General features: G+C 38.7%; 1 protein-coding gene across 2 annotated transcripts in view; it reads right to left on the reverse strand.

Moving 5' to 3' along the window:
* Window positions 1-11,659, reverse strand: part of rarab (retinoic acid receptor, alpha b) — a 151,594-nt gene that overhangs the window by 116,358 nt on the left and 23,577 nt on the right. For both annotated transcript variants that reach the window (XM_016494767.1, XM_016494776.1), the window contains exon 2: window positions 3,303-3,374. The gene's annotated coding sequence lies outside the window, so the exon portion shown is untranslated. The remainder of the gene's footprint in view (window positions 1-3,302; window positions 3,375-11,659) is intronic.

An 11,659-nucleotide genomic window follows, 5' to 3' on the forward strand; every position in this document is an offset into this window, starting at 1 on the left:
CAGATGCTGTCACATCCTACAACCTCATCATCTGCAGAGAGAAACTGCCATTCAATCACACCAAAATACAGATAATGATTAACTTAGAGGTATCATAGAGAATTGTGAAGATAATTCACTGGAGCTTGGTCTTCAATACACTATTTTATGTTCTGTTTTGTTTTATTTCTTTAAGCATTTATTTATGTTCAATGCCCATTGTCACTCATTAATGTATTCTGCTATTAACTGTTGTTAGAACACTGTCATTTTTGCTACAATTTAATGTCATCAAAAAAAGTACCTAATTGACACATTGTTGTTGATTTTATGTAAAACCCTAATAGACACTTCAAGATATTATAAGACCAGGCAGATAGAGGGGTAAAAAATAATATTAATAAATAATGTATACAAATAATACTAATATTAATGATATTAACATACTAATATTAATGAAAAACTATCATTAAAAAGGTTATTTATAACACCAATAAGGTCCTATATAGTATTTTCAAAGCATGGTTCTATATGGAACCCTATTAAAAAGGTTCTATTTAGCACTAAAAAGGGTTCTGCTATTGTTACAAGCCGAAGAACCCTTTTCTGGTACTGTTTAGAACCATTTTTCTTAAGAGTGTAAATTTATGTCAGCCAGCTGTTACGTGCCAAAACAAGCCTCCATCACACAAACCTTCATTACGACAGCCCATAGCATCATCATATTATCCCCGATGAAATCCCTGGTGTCTGATAGAAAACGATCGCTCGTGTCAGATACTGAAAATGGCAGGAAGCTGCAGCCTGCTTTTTGATTCTGGGCTCAAAGTAGAACAAGTGTGCCTGCCAGCGCTGTCATTACCCTCAGCTTCAATTAACATCAAACGAATATCACAACTAAAATAGGCTGGTTTAAAGAAGCCAGCAGCAACCGAGCAGAGCGGGTGCACATTAAAGCGTTTACTATACATGCAAACAAGCTATAGGGGGAGAGATCCACTTGTTTGCCAGATCATATGCATGAAAGGACACACACTGACAAGACTGAGTGATGTTTTCACAACCAAATGAGGAGGGAGGTCTCGCTATTTCGAGTGGGCCGGAAGAGACAGTCAGCGTGTCGCATTGCACGGACGGCGCGCGGTTCTCCTGGCATCGCTTAGCCTTAGAAGCTTTTCTCGTAACGGCACTCACTTGATTTTGAGCAACGACAACAATTACATCCTTTCACTGCTGCGTGCAGTTTTTGAGTCTGACCCACAAATCCCTCTAACTCGAGCAGCCTCTCGACGTTTTTTCATATTACTCCTCTCAGCGTGCATGAGATGTCTTTTTCAAGTGCAGCTACTTCAAAGCGAGGACGAGAGTCCCAGTGGGAACGAGGAGGAAGTAGAGAAGATAACATTGAAGTGTTTGGGGTGATGCGCGCTCGCCAAGTTCTCTCTGCAGATCCGCGGGGGAACCGCTCTGAGATGAGAAACCACATGTTTTGCTTTCTTATAAAGGATGTAAACTACATGCTAATGAGCGAAAGAGACAATGAATAATTTGTGATGTTTTTTAGGAGCTGACAAGGCATTGTGGGGTCATTACGCTCCTTTTGATGTGAATCTGGTTTGCTTTTTGTTATCGAGAACTAATTAAATGGCTTGTGAATTGCACCGGAGATGTGTTGAGAGAACTAGGAGTAACTAAAAATATGATGTATACATAAATCCTTCTTGGAAACATAAGTATAGTAAAGTGCAATTAAAAAGTTAAAGTAATAGTCAGTTCAAACCTCTGAGACTTTCTTTCTTCTGCAGAACATGAGAACTGTTTTTATCCATACACTGAAAGTCAATGGGGACCAAAACAACACTGGACACAACTGACTGTCATTGTATGGGGAAAATAAATAAAGTAATATAAAAAAAAAAAATATATATATTTTGTGTTTAACTCGAGAAAGAAAGTACGTTTAATCAACATCGTGAGGCTACAAACGTGAACTAAAAAGGCTGCAAACAACTTGCTGCTGTTTCCTTATAGTTTAGCCACAGGATTTCTGCAGGTTTTTACGAAGATAAACTTAAGATTTTTAAGACATTTTATGACATTTGTATTGCCAGTCTTGTACATACCATTTTATATCTATCTTTATGTCTGTAAAGAAAATGTAAGGAATAAATTGAATGGAATATATTATGTAAAAAAAGAAAAAAATCCTTAAAGCTTAAATATCTCTGCTCCCAACCAATATAATACAGAAATAACCTTTACTGTACTTTCTGATCATGCTGCAGAAACAAAGTTCTTTCTCAGCATTTTTGTCTTGTTTTCCAGTGAAAAAGATAAAAATTCTTTAAAAATCAAGATACATTTACTTGAGAAGCAAAATGTCCTAAAACAAGAAGGCTTGTTTTATGAGAAGTTGATCAAAATTAAGTAAGTTTATCATTAAAACATGAACGAATATCTGCCCATGGGCTCAAGATAATCAACTTCATTCAAAGGGAAAACACATTTTCATATACCACTGACAGAAATTGAACAATTAAGAAAGTTTATGCTTTCAAAAAAACATCTAAGAGAACATTCCTGTAAATGTATCTTGATTTAAGGACGTTTAGATACTTGTATTGGAGAACAAAACAAAAATACTGAGGAAGACATTATTATTTGCAGTGCATGCAGCATTTAATGCCATGACTTTATGAATTTCAGACATTCTGCTCTGATTTCAAACCTTTTTAGGTCTGTGGAAGGGTGAATTAAGACTTTTTAAGACTTGCAGAAACCCTGAGCCAATAATTTACAAAGTGAAAAAATGCACAAAAGCTTCTTGGCATCAAGCATAAACAAAGCACACAATCACTTTGCATTTTTATAACTGTTCAATACTTGCACTGCATTCAAACACAACTGTGGTCACTTTAAATATTGGTCTTTTTTTAACTTGGCAGGGACACGTCTCAACCATCCATACCCAATTCTATGTCCAAAGCCATCTTAGTTCAGTTTTAGGAAGACTTGTATCCATTTTAGCGTTCTGCATCTGTGCTAACAGAGCTGTGCTGTGTGGTAAGAGTGACGTGATTTACTGTGATGGATTTTGGAGGAGGGAAACAGGCTCCACATGAAGCTCATATCCTGGTTGGCGTTCGAAACGCTCTTTAAGATGCTACAATCTGATTAGAAGCTACATGGAAATAAAATATGACATGCATCCATTTTATGTGCTCTTTTTTTGACGCCTACCTCATTTATTCTGCATTTCTCCTGCTGTTGTATCCTTTAAGAAGAGGCCAAATAAAACAGCCTTAATGACTGAGTAGAGTTACCTGCTGCTGGATTTCTCCATCTTAAATCTCTTCAGACAGCCAGAGGAACAGCACCGCACCAGAGAGAAACATCTGAAAGAGAAAAAGAGAACAGGATTTAGAGGTTTAGGGCCCTGAGTACAGAAACGAGAGGATATTCTCTCTGCTCCAGACACCTACACTAATTGAAACTGACATAGATATTTCATTTTTTATTCTTTCAGGAAGAGGTTTTGACTGAAAAGGGAAGTAGCATATGACACATAAGATTGACAAGCATAATGATACTGCCATATAAAAATCAAACCTAACAAATCAGTTCAGTATCGCTCATGATATTACAATAAAGTGTGTAAATGTATTCAAAACTGCTATATGTTGTGATCTTTTCCTTATTTTTACTTAAATGATTTGCACAATTATATTCTTTGCTTGTTCGTAATTTGAATTTCAGTGGTGGAAATAACTGAGTTTTCAATAAGAACTGTAGTAAATCTACTTTTTCCAAAAACATTAATGTGAAAAATAACTCAAAATATAAATTATTGGCATGAGAATATTGTAAGGTAAAAATAAATCAAATTAAAGGCTAAAAATAACATCACCTACCCTTTTCCCACCGCCCTCAGTGTTAATCTATGGCACATTTATTAAACATTAGATGCATTACTAAATATTTCATTCATGGACTTCAAAGGTTCCTGCTCCTGACAAAGAATACTCCAGTGAAGCCACTTAAAAGAATCTCTTGTCATCTTGTGACGGGCTTTGTGATTTCTAAAGGAGGTGACAACAAAGAGTCACGTGTTTCTCACAGTTTGAAGGTCTTGATTCATGGATTACTGAAGCTTATTTTAGAGGTCAAACTCATCAGGAGGATTGCAGCTACACATCTGATATATAAGAGGAGAGATGGAAGAGTGTGATTTTTCTTACTCTGACAATTCCTGTCTCATCATGTGCTCATGCTTATTGTGTTTGAACGTTTAGCAAGAAAAATGTGACAGTGAAAGGTAGTGCGTGCATGCATGTGTGTGTGTCAGAGAGACTGTCTTCACCCACCCTGACAACACCACAAAGTGTACTTTAAGAGTGAGTGAGTGATTGCATTTGTGGGTGTCTGTTAGCTGAGGTAATGTCTTTAGACTCCATCATTACTACAGTGAATGTTATGAAAAACCAACGTGATCTCATGATAATTCGTATGTATTTTACGTAAAATGTGGTTCTATAAAACGTACATTTACTTACGTTTTTACAGGCACTAAAACGTACAATACTGATGTATTTTCCGCATCTAAACGTACAAATACTGACGTATTGACACCTAAAAATTAATCCTTATGAATATTGAAATCGCGGCATTCATTTTATTAGTTTTTAGTTGTCATATGAATTACCTTGTTTTCAATTGCATTATTAAATTGTTTAACGTTACTCATTTACTTATGAAATTATAACATTTCGTTCCCTCTCGAGCTTTCACGAGACATCACGGAGATACTTCTCCGTTATGGGAACTCCTTCCCTTCCAACCTTTCCTGAAGTCCTATTGGCTCACGCCAGTCCAAATGACTGGCCAATTGACGCGAAGTATGCAAATCGCATGCAAATACTGACGAGCTCGAGCGGCAGTATAAAATGCGGTGCACGCGACAATTACGTCAGAAGAAATGGTGCCATGATGTTCATATCGACCCGGCTGCTTCCTCCGTGTCGGATGTGCTGCGTTTTCTACAGCACAGACTGGATAGTGGATCTCTGCCATCAACACTGAAAGTCTACGTGGCCGCTATTGCCTCATTTCGTTCCCCGCTGGGTACTTTCTTACTCTAGCAAACTTTGAGTAAAAATACAGATACACACTTCCTTTTGTACATTTGTGTAAGGTAGCTGCATTTTGTCATTTGACAACCTGGGCCTTGTTTGTTGTGTGTGGTTTGGCATTGCAATCGCCATGCTCTACTGTTTGAGCTACAGAAACAGCAGAAACCATCTAGCCCATATCAAGCACTGCGTCTGCTAAATCTGACCTCATCAATCCAGAAGAATCTGATTGGTTCAAAGTTACCTGTCCACTCCCTCTCAACTCAAACTCTGAAACAAGGTGCATACAAATGCGCCTTCAAGAGCTGTTTGCTCAGGGACACTGAAATGTCGTTTCACGCAGCGCTAAGGCCACATGTGCCATCTACCCAGTCTGACAAACATGACCAAGCTTTGTCAGCAGGTCACCTGTTCTGTCCGAGTGCTCTGCTATCAACAGTGCTCCATCACCCATCCCGACCTTCAGATGGTGAGAGTGCATGACATTTTAAAAGGGTGACGGCAATAGCGCAGCGAAACACACTGTTCCCAACCCACCAGATTCCTTCTATTTCTGTTATATAAAAAGCCAAGCGTCTCCTGTAGATGGGAGCTCTTCCAGGCTTTTGACATCTCTATCAAGCACAAGCCGGAAAGAGGCTTTAACAACACTCATTGTTATAGCATGATATTTTGGTTAAAATTAGCATACATTACAGGATACAGACTTCAAACAAAAATTAATTGACATAAGTGACCCTGTCTGTAAAATCCAGGCTAAAGTCTCAAAATCTAATTATGAGATAGGTTTTGCCAAGTCTGCAGTTTTCCCGCGAAATTGGGCTGCTTTAACACTGTTGCCGTGGGTTGTTTTTCATGTCCGCGGGTTGAAAAACGATAAAAATGTTGTTCAATTAGCATGTTTTTGTGTTTTGCTTTGGTACCGAAATTGGTACCGAGAACCGTGGATTTTCACTGGTATTGGTACCGAATACTGACATTTTGGTACCGTGACAACACTACTTTAGATGAATTTTCACAGCCAGGATCAATTGAAATAATACAGTTGGGTATAAAATACTATACTGATTTTTTTAACATTAAATATAATTTTTATAAGTGGTCTCAGACTTTTTTTCACATTAAGGTAATGAGCATTGGAGTAAAAAGTACTTTTAATTTTTCATTAAATAATGTCATTAAAAAAAACTTAATAATCCTAAATTATAGGCTTTGTTTTTCTTATGATTAAAATATAATTTCTCACTTCTTCCTATTGCTTTTGAGGTCATTATGTTGTTGACACGCTTGTGGCTTTCATTACCGTATAGATGTCATACTTGGTTGATTGGGTTTATTTTTTACCCATAGGTAATCTGCTTTCTAGTCAGAGCTGTCGTTTAATCGCATCTGTCGTGTTTTTCGGATTACATGATGACAGTGTTGTTGAACAGAAATTGCTTTCCAGGAATTAACTGCTATGCAGCTACGCAGTTTAAAACGACACCTGTCATTACATAAACGATTACGCAAGACCGCAGAGCAGAACAGATGCATGGGAGGCATTGGAGTCATGAGACCACAGTTTCCCTGACTGACCCGAGTCTTTTCAGAAGCACTGGCACAATTTCTGATAAAACTGAGAAAGAAACTGCATTTTTTGATAGCTAATATGCCAAAGGTTGCCAGACACTTTATTAGCTGTCTGTTGAGAGAGAGAGAGCAGGGTAAAGAACATAAGAGATCAGGGGAGACAACAGAGATGTGTGGGCTTCAATCTGAAAGGGGCATCACCTATTTGTTTTTTTTTGGAAGAGTAGATTGAGCTTGACAAGAGCAGTTAGAGAGACAGAAAAAAAAATATTCTAGAAGACAAATTGTCATAGCAGGGTGACTAGTGACATCCACCCATCACTTCCTAATGGATGATGACCCTGTAAAGGCTAAAGGTCACCCTTATCCCCCTCAACCTGGTCTATCTAAATAGGACCACCCTCTAGTGACACAAGATGAAGCACCTCTACCCGCTGAACTCTGCAAAACAATCTTCTATAGTGGGGTCTGAATGAGATACATTGGGAGGTCTTGGGGGGGGGAGTCATTCTGTATGCATAAGAAAAGAAAGAACAGAGGGAGGCAGGGAAAGAGAGACAGAGATGGACACAGAAATAAAGAGATATAAAAATATATGTGCAAGACTGGCCATACAAAAGTCACTTGAGTAAGTGTGTATATCTTTCAACAGGGTGACTTTCGGTTGTGTATATTCTTTATGTCAACACCTGTCCAAAATAGCAATCTAAAAATCCTGAGCAGATGGGCTCCTTCACTAAACGACACCAATCTATATAGCATAATGGAAAAACAGCCACCAAACTCAAATGTCAAGAGATCTCTTTCATCTAGATAATTCACACACATTAAAATGTGTCTACATTTTAGTGGCGATGAATGGAGCTAAAAAGGAAAAGTTTCCAAACAGATTTCCGAACACTCCTTTTGTAAAAGTCCCTTTTAAAGCAAGTCAGTTTACTTGGCAGCCATGCTGGTTATATCTTTTATAATATATAGGCCTATTTGAAAATGGAAAGACTAAAATCTCTAATATTGTCAATGTTATGTTTAAATAATATATTCCACATCAGGCACACAATTTGACAAAAAAATTTTCATAAATAGTGATTAGCTTACAACATGCAACAAAAATATCCAGCTAATGCAAAGGCACATATAAGAGTAAACAAACAGTTAATGACTCTAAAGCGGAGTGCTCTTTTAACTGTAAGGCAGAGCTGATATATTGAATGTTACAGTTTTGAATTTAAGCATGATCACTTCCATATTTAGCCTCAGCAACCAACGCAGAGCAGTGTATGGACATACTGCACAAAATTAAATCTTGAGAAAGTGTCACACAACAGAAAACAAACAATATTGACACAATCCAACAATCCAATAAAAGTATTTAAAGTTTCTGGATTTCATCACTACTAAAACACTGAGTTTTAAAATAATACACTAAAATGTTGTTTCTTTGCTATGAGAGAACACGATTCTGTCAGCTAGCACTAAAATTTTAATAGAAACGTGTAGGTAGCCGGTGAGCATAGAGTCCTCATTCATGCATGTGCAAGAGTTTCTTCTTTATAAAGTCTCTTTTTCTGCCTGGCAACAATCAGGCAGCCTCGCCCTAAACTCATGCCATTGGTTCAGTTTCAAGCTTATAAGTTGTGCAGCTCAATCAAACAGCAACGTTCTAAAGTTATCTTTGCGCAAACTAGGACAAAACAAAAGTATTTTACCATTGAAAAGAACTAACACAACTGAAACTGCAAAAATTAATGATTGTTTACAAACAGGTTTCCTGAACAATCACGTCGTCTGTCATTGGTCAGTCAAACAGATAGCCCCGCCTCAAACTCACGCAATTGGCTGAGTCAGTGTTGCTATATGGGCTGGTCGGAATGCTCAAACTAGTTTTGTCACGGTACCAAAATGTCAGTATTCGGTACCAATACCAGTGAAAATCCACGGTTCTCGGTACCAATTTCGGTACCAAAGCAAAACACAAAAACCGGTAAAAATCGCGTTCCGGGGATAAAATACGCGTTTTTTGGCGGGGTTCCCCTGGTAAAATTCGCATTCCAGGGGCTAAATATCACGTTAATGGGGTCGCTTTTCAACCCGCGGCAACAGTGTTAAAGCAGCCCAATTTCGCGGGAAAACTGCGGACTTGGCAACACCGGAAGAGGATAGCTTTCGGATAGCGCATCAAGAACCGGGTTGACCGGGTACTCGGTACCACCGGTACTTAAAAAAACCTGGTACCGTAACGTTTACATTTTTTTAGTACCGACTTGGTACCGAAATACCGGGTCTTTTGACAACACTAGCTCAAACAAACAGAACAATGATTTGGGAACGCTACAGAGCCACAATGTTTACACTGTTCAGGGGGATTTTGCTGACGAATGACTGACTTTCAGTTGCAGAAAGTATTTATCAATTACAAAATTACAAATTTAGTTACAAATCTGCCACCTAAACAGACAGAAAGCACGAAAGACAATCCAGACAAACCAAAAAATTTCCCATTTCCACGCCAGCCAACAGACAAGTCTAAAGACAGAGAGCACCGCCTGTGTCATCTGAGTGTAAAGGCCAAGCCACACCTCCCATGGCAGCCAGAACTGTAGCCTAAAATAAGCCGTGAGTAACAGCAGTCGGGCCAACAAGGACGAAGTGGGTGACTAAACGCGACATGGCTCTGACTTTAGCCGAGATAAGAGGAGAGAGGGGATGAATCACGGGAACAGGCGATCCCTGGAGGGAAGCCCCTGCACTCAGAACACGCCGTCCTTGGGAGCTGAGGATTGATGGGAATCAAGTGATAAAAACCAAACTGGCCTTGAGTCTCCTGAGCCTGAGACACGGCCGTACTTGCTGAAGTGTGTGTCACAGCCACATGTTTCCCCCACGGGTTCGGGAGCTGATGTAGGATAGGCCTGTGTCAGGCTTTTGTCTGAACCCTTACTCCAAAGATCAGCCGTAAGATGTATTAGGAAGGGAGGCGGATTTGGAAATGAGGCGTAAGATTGAATAGTTGCTTTTAAAGGAACGGGTCAGGCGAGGTGTTTCAGTAAAGAGGGGAGGGAGTGGTGCCGACCAATACAATACAGTCATACATAATGAGAGAACATGTCAGGATATCGGAAGGTCTCTGAAAGTGTAAAAAAAAAAAGTCAAGCTGCATGCTTCACAGCACAATGCACGAGGGAGGAGGGAATGTATATATCTGGTATGAAATCGGGTAGCGTGTTGTAGGTGCTCTGAATGCTGATAAGATCAAACCGCCCCTCTTTTGGATGATCGTTGTGTATTTCAGAAAGCTGGTTTATTGATTCATTGTCTGCTGTGGGATGGCTAGTAGCACTGTGTTGTCTTCAGATCTTACAACATTGTGTTAATAAAGCACATGAAAGCTCAAAAGAAGGTGTAACATTAGTGTGCATGGATCACTGAGTCTGTCCAATGCATCCATATAGTAAAAAAATCAATATTCTGAGCAAAGCTTTAAAGGGACAGTTCATCCAAAAATGAAAAGTATGTTATCATTTACTTACTCTCCAGTTGTTCCAAAAACCTGTATATTTCTTCTTTGTAACACAAAAGAAGATATTTTCTAAGAATGTTTCTGTACATACAGTGAAAGCCAATGGGTTCCAATGTTGTCTGAACCTTGACAATCTTTAAAATATGTGTTCCGCACAAGAAAGAGAATCGTAGAGGTTTGGAACGGCATGAGGATGAGCCTACAAATGGTTTATCTCTGGTTGTCTGTGTATATTAAGCTGGGATAGGAATTATTTTAACAAAACTTAACACATCACCTTTAAAACTTTGGCCCTCTATTTGGTCCTCTATATGGGTGGTGCCAAAGCAGCTTAGGTCAACACACCTTTTGCGTTCCTTTACTCATGGCCACACCTCAACCTTAAACAATCCACCATCAGAGCACTATGACGTGACAGTCAAATTTACACAGTGCAGAGTATGTACGCTCCAAACAGAACAAACTACATCTAAGTTACTGGACTCTAAATACTAGAGGATACGCTAATAAGACACTCTAAATTCAGTCATTTTGTTTACTTGTGTGAAAGACTGTCCCTACACATCAGTAAAGTGCCTCAGTGGTCTATAATAAATTGACAATTGTGTAAGTAGCCGTATTGAATTCCTACTAATACTAAGCACAAATCACGAAAGACGCACACACATGCTCTTCTACATACCAGAAGATAGTGCGGCTCAAGCCAGTGACCGCATATAGTGGTACTCCAGCCTGAGCAGGTACATCTCTTTAATAGGCTGCTATCGACCAGCTACCCAGACTCCACTACATGCAGATCGATTCTCTGCCCAGAAATAGCCTCTGGAGACTGAGCTCTGAGGCAGCATGGTACGGTGTGTACTAGACTGCATTTCTGAGCTCTATGGCTGTACGCTCTGTTCTGTGTGTCTCTAAGTGGGGAGGAAACCACATCTTAGAAAAGATGGTAAACAGCCTGGTGCTGCAGGTGAACTTGAGAGAATCCACAGTAACAAATAATTTATTCCAATCTTTCATCAATCTGAATTTCCATTCAGTGTAACATAACAATTACACATGTTTGTGTTTATGCAAACAAAATAAATCTTTGACTCATTAGCTTTATTTGGAGAGGACTAGTTTTCCCTGAGGAGGTCAGGGAAATTTGTGTAACACAGATGTACAGTCCAAACTCAACATGTCTGCTTTTCCTCAAACAACCTCTGCAAAAATAAGTAAATTACCTCCTTTTTTTTTTTTTCGCTAAATAAATGTGGCTTCTCCAAAAATTTTAGTTATAGCTGCTTGGTGCTCCTTCTTTAAGGACTTTAACCTTTTGCTAAATTTAAGGGTAAAATGACAGTTCATATAGTTCTTGTTTTGCTGTCATATGAAAAAATAAGGAGAGTGCAAATTTTGGAATATATATATATATATATATATATATATATATATATATATATAGACCACAAAAACACAC

The sequence above is a fragment of the Sinocyclocheilus anshuiensis genome, unplaced genomic scaffold (genome assembly GCF_001515605.1).
Source record: "Sinocyclocheilus anshuiensis isolate Anshui unplaced genomic scaffold, SAMN03320099.WGS_v1.1 scaffold1166, whole genome shotgun sequence".
Lineage (NCBI taxonomy): Eukaryota > Metazoa > Chordata > Actinopteri > Cypriniformes > Cyprinidae > Sinocyclocheilus > Sinocyclocheilus anshuiensis.